Below are 16,340 nucleotides of genomic sequence, written 5' to 3' on the forward strand. Positions count from 1 at the left end.
AGTTCCGGACCTGGTACTCCCTCCCAAGTTCAAAACTCCGGAATTTGAGAAATACAACGAAACTAGCTGTCATGAAGCTCACATCACTATGTTCTGCAGACGAATGGCAGGCCATGTCAACAATGACCAACTATTAATTCACTGCTTCCAAGAAAGTCTGGTTGGGGCCGCTTCTAGATGGTACAACCAATTGAGTCGCGCCCAGATCAGTTCATGGAAAGATTTAGCACAAGCCTTCATGAAGCAAGACGGTCATGTGGCGACATAGCCCCGATAGAATCACTTTACGAATATGGAGAAAAAGCATAATGAGAGCTTTAGGCAAGACGCCTGATGATGGAGAGAAGTGGCCACAGTGTCCAACACCTCTATTGGAAAAGGAAACCACTATGCTCTTCATCAATACCTCAAGGCACCTTTTATTAACCACATGTTTGGGTAGCGCAACTAAGAGTTTTTCTGACATAGTAATGTCGGAGAAATGATAGAAAATGCCATAAGATGTGGGAAAATAGAGGTTGGGGAAAACACTAAGAGGTCAGCGCCGAGAAAGAAAGAGCACGAGGTGAATAATATGAGCTCATATTCAAAGCGATCACCGTAAGCCAACCAAGGTCAACAACTCTCGGACAAAGAGGCCCACCTGCACTGAGCCCAACACAAAACAAAATAGGGAGAAACTTCAATATACGCTCATTCCAATGACGTACAAGGAGTTATACCAGAGTTTATTTGATGCATATGTCATGTCTCCCTTCTATCTGAAGCCAATACAACCTCCATACCCCAAATGGTATGACGCAAATACCCAATGCGAATACCATGCGGGAGCCATAGGACACTCGATAGAAAACTGCACCACTTTTAAGAAATTGGTTGAAAGACTCATCAACATGGGGATTGTGAAATTTGATGATGCATCCAATATAGAGAACCCATTACCTAACCATGGGGATAAGGGAATAAATGCGATAATCGAGAGTTCGGGGAAAGAAATTAAGATGAGTATTGCAGAAGTGAATACCCCGTTGGAGGAAGTTTGGAAGAAAATGGTGGAAAGAGGGTTGATAGCACGTAATCTGTGGGTCGACCTCGAGAAGCGGAGAATTATTATGAGTTCCATGACCAAGAGGATCACGAGATTCGTAAATACAAATAATTCGTGGCTTTGTTACGAGGATTGATGGATAATAAGGAGCTGGAATTCTTCAAATATGTCGGGAGCCCGGAAGAAACAGATGTGTGTGCCTCCGAAGAAGGATCGATGAAGGGTGTTTACAAAGCCAACCACCCAGTGGTTATCATATCACGTCCGAGAATGAATGAAGCTGGGGCACAAGTTGCGCCAAAGGTCGTGATCCATAAGCCCGTTGCTTTCCCTTACAAGGATAGCAAAAGGGTACCGTGGAACTATAGCTGCAATATGACATTCCCGGGAGAGAAGACCCCGATTAATGCATTAGAGGAAGTTCAAGATGAGGGTTTTTATACGCGCAGTGGAAGATGTTATATTCCAAGTACAAAAGTTGAACAAAGTTAAAGAAAATCATTAGCAATTGAGCAAAAGAAAGAGAAGTCTGGTGAAATGAACCAACTGTTAATGAATCGTTGATCACAAAGAAGCCAAGGAATTCTTAAAATTTCTAAAGCACAAATATATAGTGTCAGAGAAACAGTTTCACAAACAACCAATAGCAAGATATCAAGATCGGCCTTACTTTTAAGCTCCGAAACCCATCGCAGCGTATTGATAAAGGTGCTGAATGAAACTTATGTTGCTAATGATATCTCTGTAAACAAACTCGACCGCTTAGTCAACAATATAAGTGCCGACAACTTCATATTCTTCAATGACGATGAGGTACCACCAGGGGGCCGAGGATTAACTAAAGCTTTGCACATCACGACTCGCTGTAAAGGGTACACATTACCGGGGGTATTGATCGACAATGGGTCTGCGCTGAATGTCCTACCCCTATCTACGCTGAGTAGGTTACCAGTGGATAGTTCTCATATAAAGACATGCCAAAGTGTAGTGAGAGCATTTGATGGCACAGAAAGGAAGGTAATGGGGAGAATTGAAGTACCCCTCTTAATCGGGCTGAGCACGTATGAGGTAGGTTTCTTGGTCATGGACATTAAGCCTTCGTATAATTGCCTATTGGGGAGACCATGGATACACTTGGTAGGGGCAGTCCCTTCATCGCTGCACCAAAAGTTGAAATTAGTGACTGAAGGTCGATTAGTAATGATCAACGCTGAAGAGGACATCATCGCGACAATAACCAGTGACGCCCCATATCTCGAGGCAAATGATGAAGCAATCGAGTGCTCTTTTTGATCTTTGGAGTTTGTGAATGCGACGTTCATCACTGAAGGAAATAAGATTCCAATACCCAGGTTATCTGAGACTACAAGAATGGGACTACGGCTAACTATTGGAAAAGGGGCTCTACCCAGAAGAGGACTCGGGAGATACCTCTAGGGAAGGATTAATGTACCAATGATGAAGGACAAACAAGACCGGTTTGGGTAGGGTTTAAGCCAGACATAAAACAAAGAAAGAAGAAACTTGAGAAGAAGCAAGAAAGAAGAAAAGCGCGATTGAACAGGGGAGAAATCGAATGGGAACCAATGATTTTCCCCCATATATCGAAGACTTTTGTGTCTGGAAGGGTCATTCACTCCGAGCGGAAGACATCGGGAAAGGAAATCTTGGAAGGAATGATGGAGAGTTTGGACATCAACACCACATATGAAGAAGGAACTGGGGTAGAGAATTTGTCGGGCATTCGCCCCTATGAGCCAGGAAGCGTTCTGAATAATTGGACTATGGAAGAGATTTCTATAGTCTTTAGAACTAACTCAGAGTAATGTCCAAAACACACTTATTGCTCTAAGCCTAGGAGTAACAAGTGTCCTTTTGTGAAATAGGTTTATGTTCGAAATCGTTATTTCAATAAAATGCATCCTTTTGACTTATTCCATGCAAATATTCTTTTATTCTTTCATTCATGATCATACCATACATATCTTTGTTCTTAGATTCTCTTGTTCTTTGTATCTTCCTTCGCACCTACAACAGGTCTCCAGATATCAATGATGTGAGTGACGTTGCTACTCATTCAGAGTCTCCTTTTGAGCGGGATATGTGTCTAGAAGGATCTCAGGACTTTGAGGATGACGGAGACTGTAACTTATCCCCTGATTTGTTAAGGATGGTAGAACACAAGGAGAAATAGATTCTACCCTACAAAGAGACAGTAGAAATCGTGAACTTGGGAGATGAACTAGAAAGGAAAGAAGTAAAGATCGGAGCTTGCATTATCACAGAGACAAAGCGGGACCTTATTGAGTTACTCCAAGAGTTCAAGGATGTTTTCGCATGGTCATATCAAGATATGCCTGGGCTAAGTACTGACATTGTGGTACACAGGCTCCCCATCAAAGAAAAATGCAAGCCAGTTCAGCAAAAGCTTCGAAGGATGCGGCTCAATGTTTTGTTGAAAATAAAAGAGGAGGTCGAGAAACAATTTAAGCAGGCTTCTTACAAGTAGTTAAGTACTCGGAATGGGTAGCCAACATCGTCCCCGTCTCTAAAAAAGATGGAAAGGTACGGATGTGTGTAGACTACAGAGACTTAAACAAAGCCAGCCCAAAAGATAATTTCTCATTGCCTCATATTGACACTTTAGTGGATAACACGGCTGGCTACTCACTCTTCTCCTTCATGGATGGTTTCTCGGGGTATAATCAGATCAAGATGCATCCTGAAGACATGAATAAAACCACATTCGTGACTATGTGGGGAACCTTTTGCTATAAGGTGATGCCATTCAGATTGAAAAATGCGGGAGCAACATATCAGAGAGCTATGGTAACCCTATTCCATGATATGATGCATAAAGAAATTGAAGTCTATGTCGACGACATGATCGCCAAATCTCGAACTGAAGAAGAGCATGTGCAAGTCTTGAGGAAATTATTTTTTAGGTTGAGGAAATTCCAGCTGAAACTCAATCCAGGGAAGTGTACCTTCGGGGCCAGGTCTGGAAAACTACTTGGATTCGTAGTCAGTGAAAAAGGGATTGAGATTGACCCAGATAAAGTCAAAGCCATACAAGAGTTACCTTCGCCCTGTACTTAAAAGGAAGTTTGGGGATTCCTAGGAAGATTAAATTACATCGCTCGGTTTATTTCACAACTAACCGAGAAATGTGACCCCATATTCCGTCTCCTTAAGAAACACAACCCTGGTGTTTGGGACGAAGAATGCCAAAAGACCTTTGACAAGGTTAAGCAATATTTGTCTAATGCCCCAGTGTTGACACCACCTAGTCCAGATAAACCACTGATATTGTATTTGATGGTATTTGAAAATTCTATGGGATGCGTGCTTGGCCAACACGATAAATCGGGAAGGAAAGAAAGGGCGATATATTACCTCAGTAAAAAGTTCACTGAGTGCGAGACGAGATACTCGTTCATTGAAAGGTTGTGTTGTGCCTTAATCTGGACAACCCGAAGACTGAGACAATACATATTGTATCACATAACTTGGCTAATCTCTAAAATGGACCCTCTGAAGTACTTGATGGAGTCGACTGCTTTGAACGGAAGGATGGCCTGATGGCAAATTCTACTTTCTGAATTCGGTATAGTCTATGTGAACCAGAAGGCCGTAAAAGGGAGTGCGATAGCAGATTTCCTAGCCAGCAGAGCCCTAGAGGACTACGAGCCTCTAAACTTTGACTTTCCAAATGAAGAAGACCCTCAAGAAGGTCATCCTTGGAAGCTAAACTTTGACGGAGCGTCAAATGCCGTGGGTAATGGAATCGGGGCAGTCCTGGTATCCTTGAACGGAGATCATTATCCCTTCACTAGTAAATTGGATTTTGGCTGCACAAACAATATGGAAGAATACGAAACATGCATCATGGGAATACGTGCAGCCATAGAACGTAAAATCAAGGTGTCAGAGGTATATGGAGATTCTGTCCTAGTAATTTATCAACTCAAAGGTGAACGGGAGACAAGAGACCCAAATTGATCAATTACCAGAGGTTGATCCTTGAGTTAATTAAAGAGTTTGATGATATTGTCTTCTACTACCTCCCACGAGAAGAAAATCAGATGGCTGACGCCCTAGCAACTTTAGCTTCTATGATCAAGGTGAACCAACCAGAGGATGTGAAACCAATCCAAATGAGCATTTATGAAGCTCCGGCTCATTGTTACAACCTCGAAGAAGAAGAAGAAATTGATGATCACCCTTAGTACCACGATATCCTGCAATATGTGAAGAATCGTGAGTACCCCGATCAAGCTACCGAGAATGACAAAAGAACGTTGAGAAGACTGACCCATGACTATGTCTTAGATGGGGAGATCCTGTACAAAAGAAGGAAGGATCAAGTACTGTTGAGATGTGTAGATGCTATAGGGGCTAAGAAAATCTTAGAGGAAGTCCATGAGGGCGTCTGTGGGACACATGCTAATGGGTTTACAATGGCCAGGCAAATTATGAGGTTTGGATATTATTGGTCCACCATGGAAGGAGACTGTATTAACTACGCCAAAAGATGTCATAAGTGCCAAATCTATGGAGACAAGATTAATGTACCTCCCTCACCTCTGCATGTCATGACTTTGCCATGGCCTTTCTCGATGTGGGGCATGGATATGATTGGGCCAATTTCACCAAAAGCTTCAAATGGGCATCGTTTCATCTTTGTGGCCATCGATTATTTCACCAAGTGGGTGGAAGCCACTTCATATGCCAATGTTACAAAATCGGCAGTTAGCAAGTTCCTAAAAAAGGAAATCATTTGTCGATATGGAATGCTGGAAAGGATCATATCTGACAACGCATTGAATTTAAACAATAGCATGATAGCGGAAGTCTGTAGTCAGTTCATGATCAGACACCACAACTCGTCGCCGTATCGCCCAAAAATGAACGGTGCAGTTGAGGTAGCTAATAAAAACATTAAGAAGATCGTGGGGAAAATGACTGAAACTTATAAAGACTGGCATGAGAAGTTGCCATTCGCCCTCTATGCTTATCGAACGTCTGTCAGGACTTCTACCAGGGTAACGCCTTTCTCATTGGTCTATGGAATGGAGGTGGTTTTACCTATCGAGGTCAAGATTCGTTCCCTCAGAGTTTTGTTAGAAGTAAAGTTAGATGAAGCAGAATGGATCCAGTCCCGATATGATCAGTTGAATTTGATTGAAGAAAAGAGGCTAAGGGCTATCCGTCATGGTCAGATGTACCAAAAGCGAATGATGCGAGCTTACAACAAAAAGGTTCGTCCCAGAGAATTCCACGAGGAAGACCTAGTATTGAAAAAGATCCTGCCCATACAAAAAGATTTCAGAGGAAAATGGATGCCTAATTGGGAAGGACCTTATGTGGTAAAAAAAGCCTTTTCTGGAGGAGTATTGATATTGGATGAAATGGATGGCAAGACCTTACCCAATCCCATGAATTCGGACTTGATTAAGAAATACTTCGCCTAACAAAAAAAAAGGGGAGGGAGAGGCCAGGTTGAAAACTCGCAAAGAGCACCTTGAGACCAAAGGGATTTTGAATTGAAAACCCGTAAAGGGCGATTCAAATTTTGATCAAAGGTGGGGCATGCGATGGTCTTATGATACCTAAAATTAACAAGGAGGAGAGATGTTACATTTTGGGGCATCTACAAGAGTACTCTAAATCCCCTAAACACATATTGGGCAAAAAGGAGTCCTCAAGAAGCCAGTACAGAGAAGCTCACGTTGCGATATCTGGGGCACCTATTCCTTTCTTATTCATTTTTTATTCCAGCAATGTTTGTTGACCGTGATGAATCTATTCCCTTCAAATTTTGTTTCTGATAAATTTCAATTCCATCACTACTATAATCTTTTTCAAGCATTTTGCATTGAAATGATGATTAATGGACTAAAAGCCATTTTCACAAAAAGAGTTCTGCATATTGCTCTGAAAGTTTCTAAATAGTACAGGAACCTAAAATAGGACTATTATTTAGAACTAACCAAACTCAAAGATTGGAAGCATATGAGAAGAAAGAGTTTAAATTGAGACTACCTCTTCAGGTTTTCTGTTCAAAATTTGAGCTGAACAAGAAGACAGGGTACCATTTCAATGAAAGAACCTTGATGAGCAAAGAGCAATGGCAACCTAAACATTAAAAAGGATTCTCGCTCACAACATGTTGCACCTATACATTCATAGATCATTCATAACGCATCTAATTAGGAGTATTTGATTCATTTTGATCATAGCATCCTAATTCGTTGGCATAAGCATAAATACATAGAACTGATTCTACAAGTCATGTTCCTAGAATCAGTGAACTCACCAGACCTTAACCCCCTAAGCAGTAGGGTAATAGGTTGAAAATTACAAGTCTCGTCTCCCTGAAGTTGCAATGGAACAGATCAAATCCAGCGAATCCTGTCTTCCTGAAGCCTCAGTGAAGCAGATTGAAGTCACTAGCCTTATCTCCCTGAAGTGCAGTGGAGCAGAATGAAGTTACAAGTCTCATCTCCTTGAAGTCGCAGTGGAGCAGGCTAAATGTACAGACCTTAAACCCCTAAGTAGTAGGGTAACAGATTGAATTCAAAGGGCTTTAACCCCCTAAGCAGTAGGGTAACAAGCTGAATTTGTAGATCTTATCACCCTAAGCAGTAGGGAAACAGATCAAAGAAGATGGGCCTTAACCCCTTAAGCAGTAGGGTAATAGGCTGAAAATCACAAATCTTGCCTCCTTGAAGTTACAGTGGAGCAGATCAAATACATCGAATTTTGCCTCTTCGAATGCAGTGAAGCAGATTCAAACCACCAAGCTTTACCCCCCTAAGCAGTAGGGTAACAAGCTGAAGTTTATAGATATTATTGCCCTAAGCAATAGGGCAACAAGCCAAATTTTCAAACCTTAAACCCCTAAGCAGTAGGGTAACAGGTTGAGTTTACAGATCTAAACCCCTAAGCAGTAGGGAAATAGATCAATGATGACAAGCCTTAACCCCCTAGCAGTAGGGTAACAGGTTGAAAATCAAATATCTTCTCCCTGAAATGGCGTTGGAGCAGCTAAAAGCCACAGCAGATCTCCTTGAAGTTTCAGTGGAATTGATCGAAGCTACAACAGATCTCCTTGAAGTTTCAGTGGAATTGATTGAAGTCACGTGTCTTATCTCTATGGAGTTGCAGTGGAGCAGATCAAAACAAACCTTACCTTCTTGAAGTTACAGTAGAGCAGTGAAGCGAAGCGAAGCGACAAGATTGGAATAAAGCTACTTGGAGAAAATGAGAGCTAAACAAATCCAGACACAGTGCGACCGGGCAAATTGGTCTTTCTTGAAAGTCTTTGCTCTATTCTCATTACACGAGAATGAGCAAAGAGGGGCAGTTGTACAAGCCCAAGTTGCAGGCCCAATATAAACCCAATACACCTACCCAAACCTAAGCCCAATACCTAAAATAAAACTAAAAAAGAAAAAAGAAAACCTAAATCACCTAATCCCACTACCTTAGTTGCATTGATAGTGCAAATAGCACTTCTCCACCACTCCATACCTGCAAAAGAAGACAAAAAAGGGCAGCAAAGAAAAACAATAGAAAATGAAATTCTTTGTATTTTTTTTTTTGGATTTTGGGCTATATAAGAGCCCTATGTTCATTGTAACAAGGGGAGGATTTTTGATATTTCAAAGGGAAGAATCGATTGTATTTTAGGGGAGAACCGTTCGTAAATAGGAGGGCTCTCTGGTTTTTTTTCCGCAAATTTGGAATAGAAAAGCAAAAGATTTAAAGTTTTAAGGTGATTTTCGTATTATTTATTTAATCTTAAGTTTATTTTTTTATTTTTGTTTTTTTACATAAATACGAAAAATAAAAAGGGAGGGGAAAGGGACTTACCGAATCACGTCGCCGGAACTCCTCCCTCCCTCGTCGATTTTGAACTCCAAAGGGAAAAGGGGGGAAGAAAAAATATGTATCAAACACGAAAAAGAAAAAAAGAAAATCAGTTTCAAAAGAGAATAAAAAGGAAGAATAATACTTACCTCCGGCCTCTCATCGTGTCCCTTCTACGCGTGGTCGGCTACCAAGTCCAATGGTGGTACGGTGGCGCTCCAAGGTTGAGGTCAAAACCCAAACGAAAGGAATAAAAGGGAGGGGTGGTCTGTTTTGCTACTGGTATAAAATGGCACATAGCCATTCAATTGCTTTTAGTTTTTAATAATTAATGAAACGGTGCCACTAACCCCATAGTCTTCATGTTTTTGCTTTTGGGACAAATTGTACAAATGGTCCCTCATCCTTTCTGGTCCTTTCAAATCAGCTCATTGTTACTTTTTTAAAATTCACCCAATTTTTGTATTTAAATTTCAATTTAGTCTTTTCTTTGTGGTTCTTGACTGTTTTATCATCAAATTAATTAGTTTATTATTATTATTATTAATGTATTTGTATGCCATATATATATTCTTTTAATTATACTCCATGTTACGCGTATATATATATATATTATGTCATTATACATTTTTAAACATATACGTATATACCTATGTAATATCACTAATAGTTGTTTTCTAACATTATCATTATTTATAATATATGTGTATTGTATATATATGTCCTTTTAATATTGTGTTTTTCTATATGTTATATCTTTAGTAATATATTATGTATACTTTTTATTTTTTTATATTATCTTATGTATATATTTATAATAATAACTACATTATGTATATACTACTATTATATCTATCTATATAGCATTATTAACGATTATTTTTACTATTATTATTATTGTTCTAGGCATATATACTATGTATACATTCTTAATACTATATTATATCTCTTAATATCATATCATGTACATGTTATAATTACTTTACCCTATTATATTAATTATTAATATTTTGTTTATTTCCTTATACGCATATATACATATACTTTTTATATATAGTATTATCTTTATATATCATCATATTTATTATTATACTTATTATTTTCACTATTGTTGCTTGTTATTTTATTTTAATATTATTATTTACATCATTTTATCATTACAATTTTTATTTTCCTTATTTTATTACTATTGACATTAGTACTATTTTTATTACTATTACTTTATTACTATCACTACTAATATCACTATTATTATTTTTTATTGCTATTATTATTATCTTATTTTTTATTATGTTATTTTTATTTTTACTATTATTACTATTATCATTACTATTATATTATTAGCATATTATCCTACTTTTATTTTTATTATTATCCTTATTAACACATTTTTACCTTTTGGCAACATTATTATTATTTTTCTTTTACTATTTTATATATTACTTATTTATTTATCGGTTCTCGTTAGGTTTCCTTTTTACTTAATTTTCTATTCTTATTTACTTTCATTTTATCATTTTTATTATTTTTATCTATTATTCTCCTTTGAAGTTACATAGCTCGTTTATTTCTTTCATTTTTCTCATCATTTATACTACTCATTCATTATTATGCTTGTTAACATCAGATTTATTTCTTTTCGTTTTCACTAATTCATGTTATATAATCCTTTACCCGACCCAAAATAATTCTTTCATAAAAGTAAATATTTCGTATTTGGCAATTCGAGAAAATTGTGCCCTAACTTACTGGGTTTTGATTTTTCTCATTTAACCTAAATAACGGAATATCCTCTTAAATCGCAATACGAGTTTTGAAAAACGCTTATTCTTGGAGATACGAGATGTGATGCTCTAATTTACCGGGTATGACATTTTGTTACCTCGAAATAAGATTCTTCGAAAATAAAGGCAATATTCGGTGTTTGAGAATTCGAGAAAACGTGCCCTAACTCACTGGGTTTTGATTTCTCTCGTTTACTCTAAATAAACGAATACCCTTTTAATAAGTTAAAATACGCAAACTTTAAGAGGCGAGCTCGCTCTCGAAAATTCAAGATGTCGTGTCCTAACTTACTGGATGTGACATTTTATATTTTGAGACGAGAAGGTCTTTAACATCTGAGCATTTTTTAAAGAGGGATCATATTTCAAAGTCTTTCAAGTTTTCAATTTTTGACACTAAGACACTAATTAATCAACTAGGTACCAATTTTTGGGCGTTACGAGGGTGCTAATCCTTCCTCGTGCGTAACCGACTCCCGAACCTATTTTCTTGATTTGCGTGAACCAAAATCGTTGTTTAAATAAATCAAACCATTTATTAAAAACAACCACTTTTACAAGGTGATCTAATCACACCTAAAAAGATTGGTGGCGACTCCCGTTTTAATTTTTGTTTTCAATATCAAGTCGATTCCCGTTTTTTCAAAAAAATGGTTACGACAATTATAATATAAGAATTTGAAAAAGAAATCAATAATAAAAGTCAACACACATGTTAAATAAATGTAACATTACTTTGAATTTTGTAGACTTGTTAGGTGTTTCCGGAACATTCGAAGATCCAATGGCAGTCTGTTGTTCACTATTTGTTGCTTCCGAATTTGGAGTATTCTGAGCAATACTTAGATCTCGTAATCTTTTTCTAGGCATTTTTCCTGCAATGCACATAAAATAGTTGAAATTTTAGTAACTAATTACAATAATAATAGTACATATAAAATAGTTGAAATATTTAACAAGACTAAGATTTAAATTATAATATTACATATAATTAAAAAATTGTAAAATCATACTACATTATTATTTGTAAATATCTTTATCCACATCATAGCGAACCAATTGATGTTGTGTACTAGTACTTGGGATATTTTCATCTAAGTTTTGTTCTAGAAAAGACAAAGTTTCTGATCTTTCGACGATGTCATCTCTACTTCCATTGCCCATGTCAAACAAGTCTCTAGGGGTGTTCTGGAGTACAACGTACCAACCCTCATCAGTTGGATCTTTCGAATAAAAAATTTGTTTCACTTGAGAAGAAAATACATACGGCTCGTCCATCAATTGTTGTCCAGTGTGAATCAAATGAGAGAAATTAACCATTGTAAAACCAAATTGATCTTTTTTAATTTTGCGAGCAGTATTAACATCAGCCCAATCACATCGAAATAAGAAAACTTTCCATTTTCCATAGTAATCCAACTCAATAATGTCAGTAAGAAGTCCATAATACTCTACATTTCCCTCAATAGGATTACTGTCCCTAGCACTATCATAACTTGTAATTGAAGAATTAACAACAATTCCACAATTTTGAGTTCTCCTCATTCTCTCACGATATTTTGTATGAAATCTGAATCCATTGATGAGGAAGGCATTATATCTTTTTACTACTCTATTCGGACCTTGAGAAAGCCATTTAACTTCGTCATTGACGTCCTTCCCACCCCAAACCTATTGAATCGAAAGTAAATTGAGTAATTATAAATGTATTATGTAAAAAAATTATAATTTGATTAATTAAATTTCGCAATTATGTATAACTTATTAACTTCAGTTACATACCGTTTGGCTTAACCATTCATGAAAAGATTCTGTGAATAACTTATTAGTCTCTCGATGTTGTAATCTTCGGGAGCGTGAACAAGATCTCAAGATTCGTTTGTACTTACTATGTTAAAAAGAAGTTTTAATTGTTAGAAGATAAACAAATAAAAAAGATGAATATTTATCAAATTTTAGAAATTACTTGCCTAATGGTTCAATTGAATCATGGTGAAAAAGAACATATCGATGTGCTTGTATCCAAGATATATCATCTAATTCTACAATTTCAACTTTGCCGATTGGTTCTCCGTAACTTTGGAATAAATAAAATTCGGCCAAATTATGATCATTGAGCCCAGCATTTCTACTTGGTCTATTCAATTATGTTTCAACATCTTCTAAATATCTAGAACAGAAGGTCATACACTCCTCTGCCAAGTAGCCTTCAATAATTGATCCTTCTGGATAACACTTATTACGACAATAAGACTTTAATTTGCTTAGGAACCTAAACACGATATACAACATTATCAAAAGTTGTAACTAAATGTATAAAGGTGAATGAATGAATACTTTACAAATAAATTAGCACCTTTCTATAGGATACATCCATCGATAGAAAATCGGTCCACCAAGTATTGCATAACGAGGGAGATGGATTAGCAAGTGCACCATAATAGTGAAGAAGGAAGGTGGAAAGATCTTCTCCAAATTGCATAAAGTCAAAGTGGCTCGATCCTGTACTTTCTCAAGTTCTTCAACATCTAAAACTTTACCACAAATAGCTTTCATTATATTGGATAGTTCAATTATACAGGACGTCACCTTTTTTGACATACAACACCGTAAAGCAACTGGCAGTAAATCTTGCATCAAGATGTGATAATCATGTGATTTTAATGAATATAGTCTTCGATCTTTAAAACTCACACATCGAGATATATTTGATGCATACGTATTTGGGACCCTTATATCCTTCAACACCATGCAAAGCACTTCTTTCTCTTCCTTTGACATTGCAAAAATAGAAGGCGGCAACCGATATTTCCCATTTAGAAGTACTTGGGGATGAAGATCACGCTGAATTCCCATGTCAACTAAATCAAGTCGACTCTGAAGATTGTCTTTTGATTTTCCATCGACATTCAAAATTATCCCAATTATGTTCTCGTAAACATTCTTATCAATATGCATGACATCAAGATTATGGCGTAAAATGTTATGCTCCCAATAAGGCAACTCAAAAAAATACTCATTTTTTTCCACAGGTCCGCCTTATTAGGGTCATCCTCTTCATCAGATTCATCATCAGATTCATCCCTCGATCTTCTTTTTGTTTGCGTGGTAGGTGGTTGATTCATCTTCCCATAACTAAAATTGATATCTTTTAACATAAACAAGATTTCAGATCTAATGTTCTGCTCAGGAGCTCCTCTGTACTCTTCAGTACCGTCAAATAGAGTCTTCTGAAATCTAAATTTATGATTTCCATCTAACCACTGACAATGCCCAATATAAGAGAACTTTTTCCCATTATACAACCACTTTGAACAAGTTTACGCAGCACAACAATGACAAACATAACGTCCTTTAGTACTCCAACCAGATAAATTGGCATAAGGCGAGAAATCATTAATTGTCCACAACAAAGCAACACGTAAATTAAAGTTCTCATTTCTCAATACATCATATGTCTCAACACCCGACCATAACTATTTTAACTCTTCAATAAGTGGCTGCAAATAAATATCAATATCATTTCCGGGACCTTTCTCTCCAGGGATAATCATAGATAATATAAAAGAAGATTAGTTCATGCAAATCCATGGAGGCAAATTGTAAGGAACAAGCACGACAGGCCAAGTATTGTACGAAGTACTCATGATTTTGAAAGGGTTAAAGCTGTCAGCTACTAGCCCAAGCCTCACATTCTAAGGATCGCTTGCAAAGCTTAGAAATTTATTATCAAATGATTTCCAAGCTAAAGAATCCGCAGGATGCCTTAATAATCCATCATTGGTTCATTGATCATTATGCCACCTCATAGAATCGGTTGTCTTTGACGACCTGAAAAGCCTTTGAAGTTTTGGTATTAAGGGAAAATATTGCAAAATCTTGGCTGGCTTCTTTCTTAATTGTACCCCACCTTCATCCGCATTCACATCTTCTGTATTCCTATTCATCCAACGAGAATTACCGTAAACATGACAAGACTGTTGGTTTTTCTTATCACCCCAGTACAACATGTAGTCATTTGGGCAACTATGAATTTTATCGTACCCAAGGCCTAAATCTTTTATTAGTCTCTTCATATCTTGACAAGACTGAAGGATTTTTGCATGTAACGCCCCAATTTTCGGGAATTCTGTGAATGTTGGCAAAATTTCATGCTTTGATTTTGTCATTTGTGAGTGAAATTATGAAATAGAACCTATGTGAAAATGTTTGAAAATGCTATAGGCTAAATTGAAGTGGCCAAATAAATAGGAGTGCAAAATAGGAGGATTTGCATGACAAACCTCCCATTTTACATGAAGTGGCCAACCATCATGTTGTTGTAGACAATATGAGCACTTGATATCCATAATTCATGGTACAAATTGATAATGGGTTAGGTAAATGTTCCATGATAATGGATTAGGTAAATATTCCATGATAATGGGTTAGGTAAATGTTCCATGATAATGGTTTAGGTAAATGTTCCATGATGGGCATTTCATGTCTTTTGTATTAAAGAATTAAATGGATGAAATATGAAATTTTATTAAAAGAAAAAGGGGTGAAAAGAACAAAGTTTTGTCCATCTTTGTTCATCATAGCCTAAAGTTAGAGAAGAGAAAGGAGAGGAGAAAGCTCTTGAATGTTCGGTCACTTGGGGAAGAAAATTGAAGGTAAGTTCATGGTACCTTGCTTCTATTTTGAGGTTCATGAGTTTTTCTTAATTCTACCTTAACTCTTGAAGCATATTTTGGTTTTTAGTTGTGTTGTGAGCATTTAGTCATGAATTAAAATGAAGGAAATGGTAGTTGTTTCATGTTCTTTTGATGAAAAATGGAAGATAGGTGAAGTTGAGCCAAACAAATGAGCATGCATGTGCCTTAGATGCTAAGGGGAAAAAATCGGCTAACATGTTGTGCTTTAAAATGATGAAATGGAGATTATACTTAAGTAAAATCATAGATATATGATGATTGATTGGTGATATACATGTTTAAATAACAAGCATGCAAGTTATGTGTGAAAGAGTGAATTTGGTAATAAATCTGCTTGGGACAGCAGCAGTAACGTGACTTTGGAAAATCACCATAAATTATGGGAGATGAGTTAGAAGCTGCATAAATTATTTAATTAAAGCTTAATGAGTCTATTTTCAAATGGAATAAACTAGAACATATTTTGAATTCTGCACAATGAGAAATTTGATTCGTAATGAAGAGTGGTCAGATTAGTCAAACAGTGAAACATGGGAAACTTTGAGAAAAATTTGGTATTGATTGGCTAAACCAAAAATTCTGAAAATTTTATGGATAGAATATATATGAGTCTATTTTCAAGGAAAATTAACGGAACTTGATTTGGAGTTTCGTAGCTCCAGTTATAAATGATTTAGCGACTGTTGCTCAGGAAGACAGCTTGCAGTGAAATTATGATTATGTGGTAAACATTGACAAAAATTTGTTAATGAGTTGCTTATTGTTTTCTTATAAGCTTACTATGATCTGTAGGTGTGGTTGGCCGAATATTGTAAGGGGTTAATACGTAGTTTGTATTTGAATAGTTAGATTAACGTGTTAATAATCCAATTGTAGGCGGTTCGTGTGTGGATCTCGTCAGCATATCGTCGCAAACAGGTGTGTAACTAACACCCT

Source organism: Gossypium arboreum, chromosome 8, assembly GCF_025698485.1.
Source record: "Gossypium arboreum isolate Shixiya-1 chromosome 8, ASM2569848v2, whole genome shotgun sequence".
In the NCBI taxonomy this organism is placed as follows: domain Eukaryota; kingdom Viridiplantae; phylum Streptophyta; class Magnoliopsida; order Malvales; family Malvaceae; genus Gossypium; species Gossypium arboreum.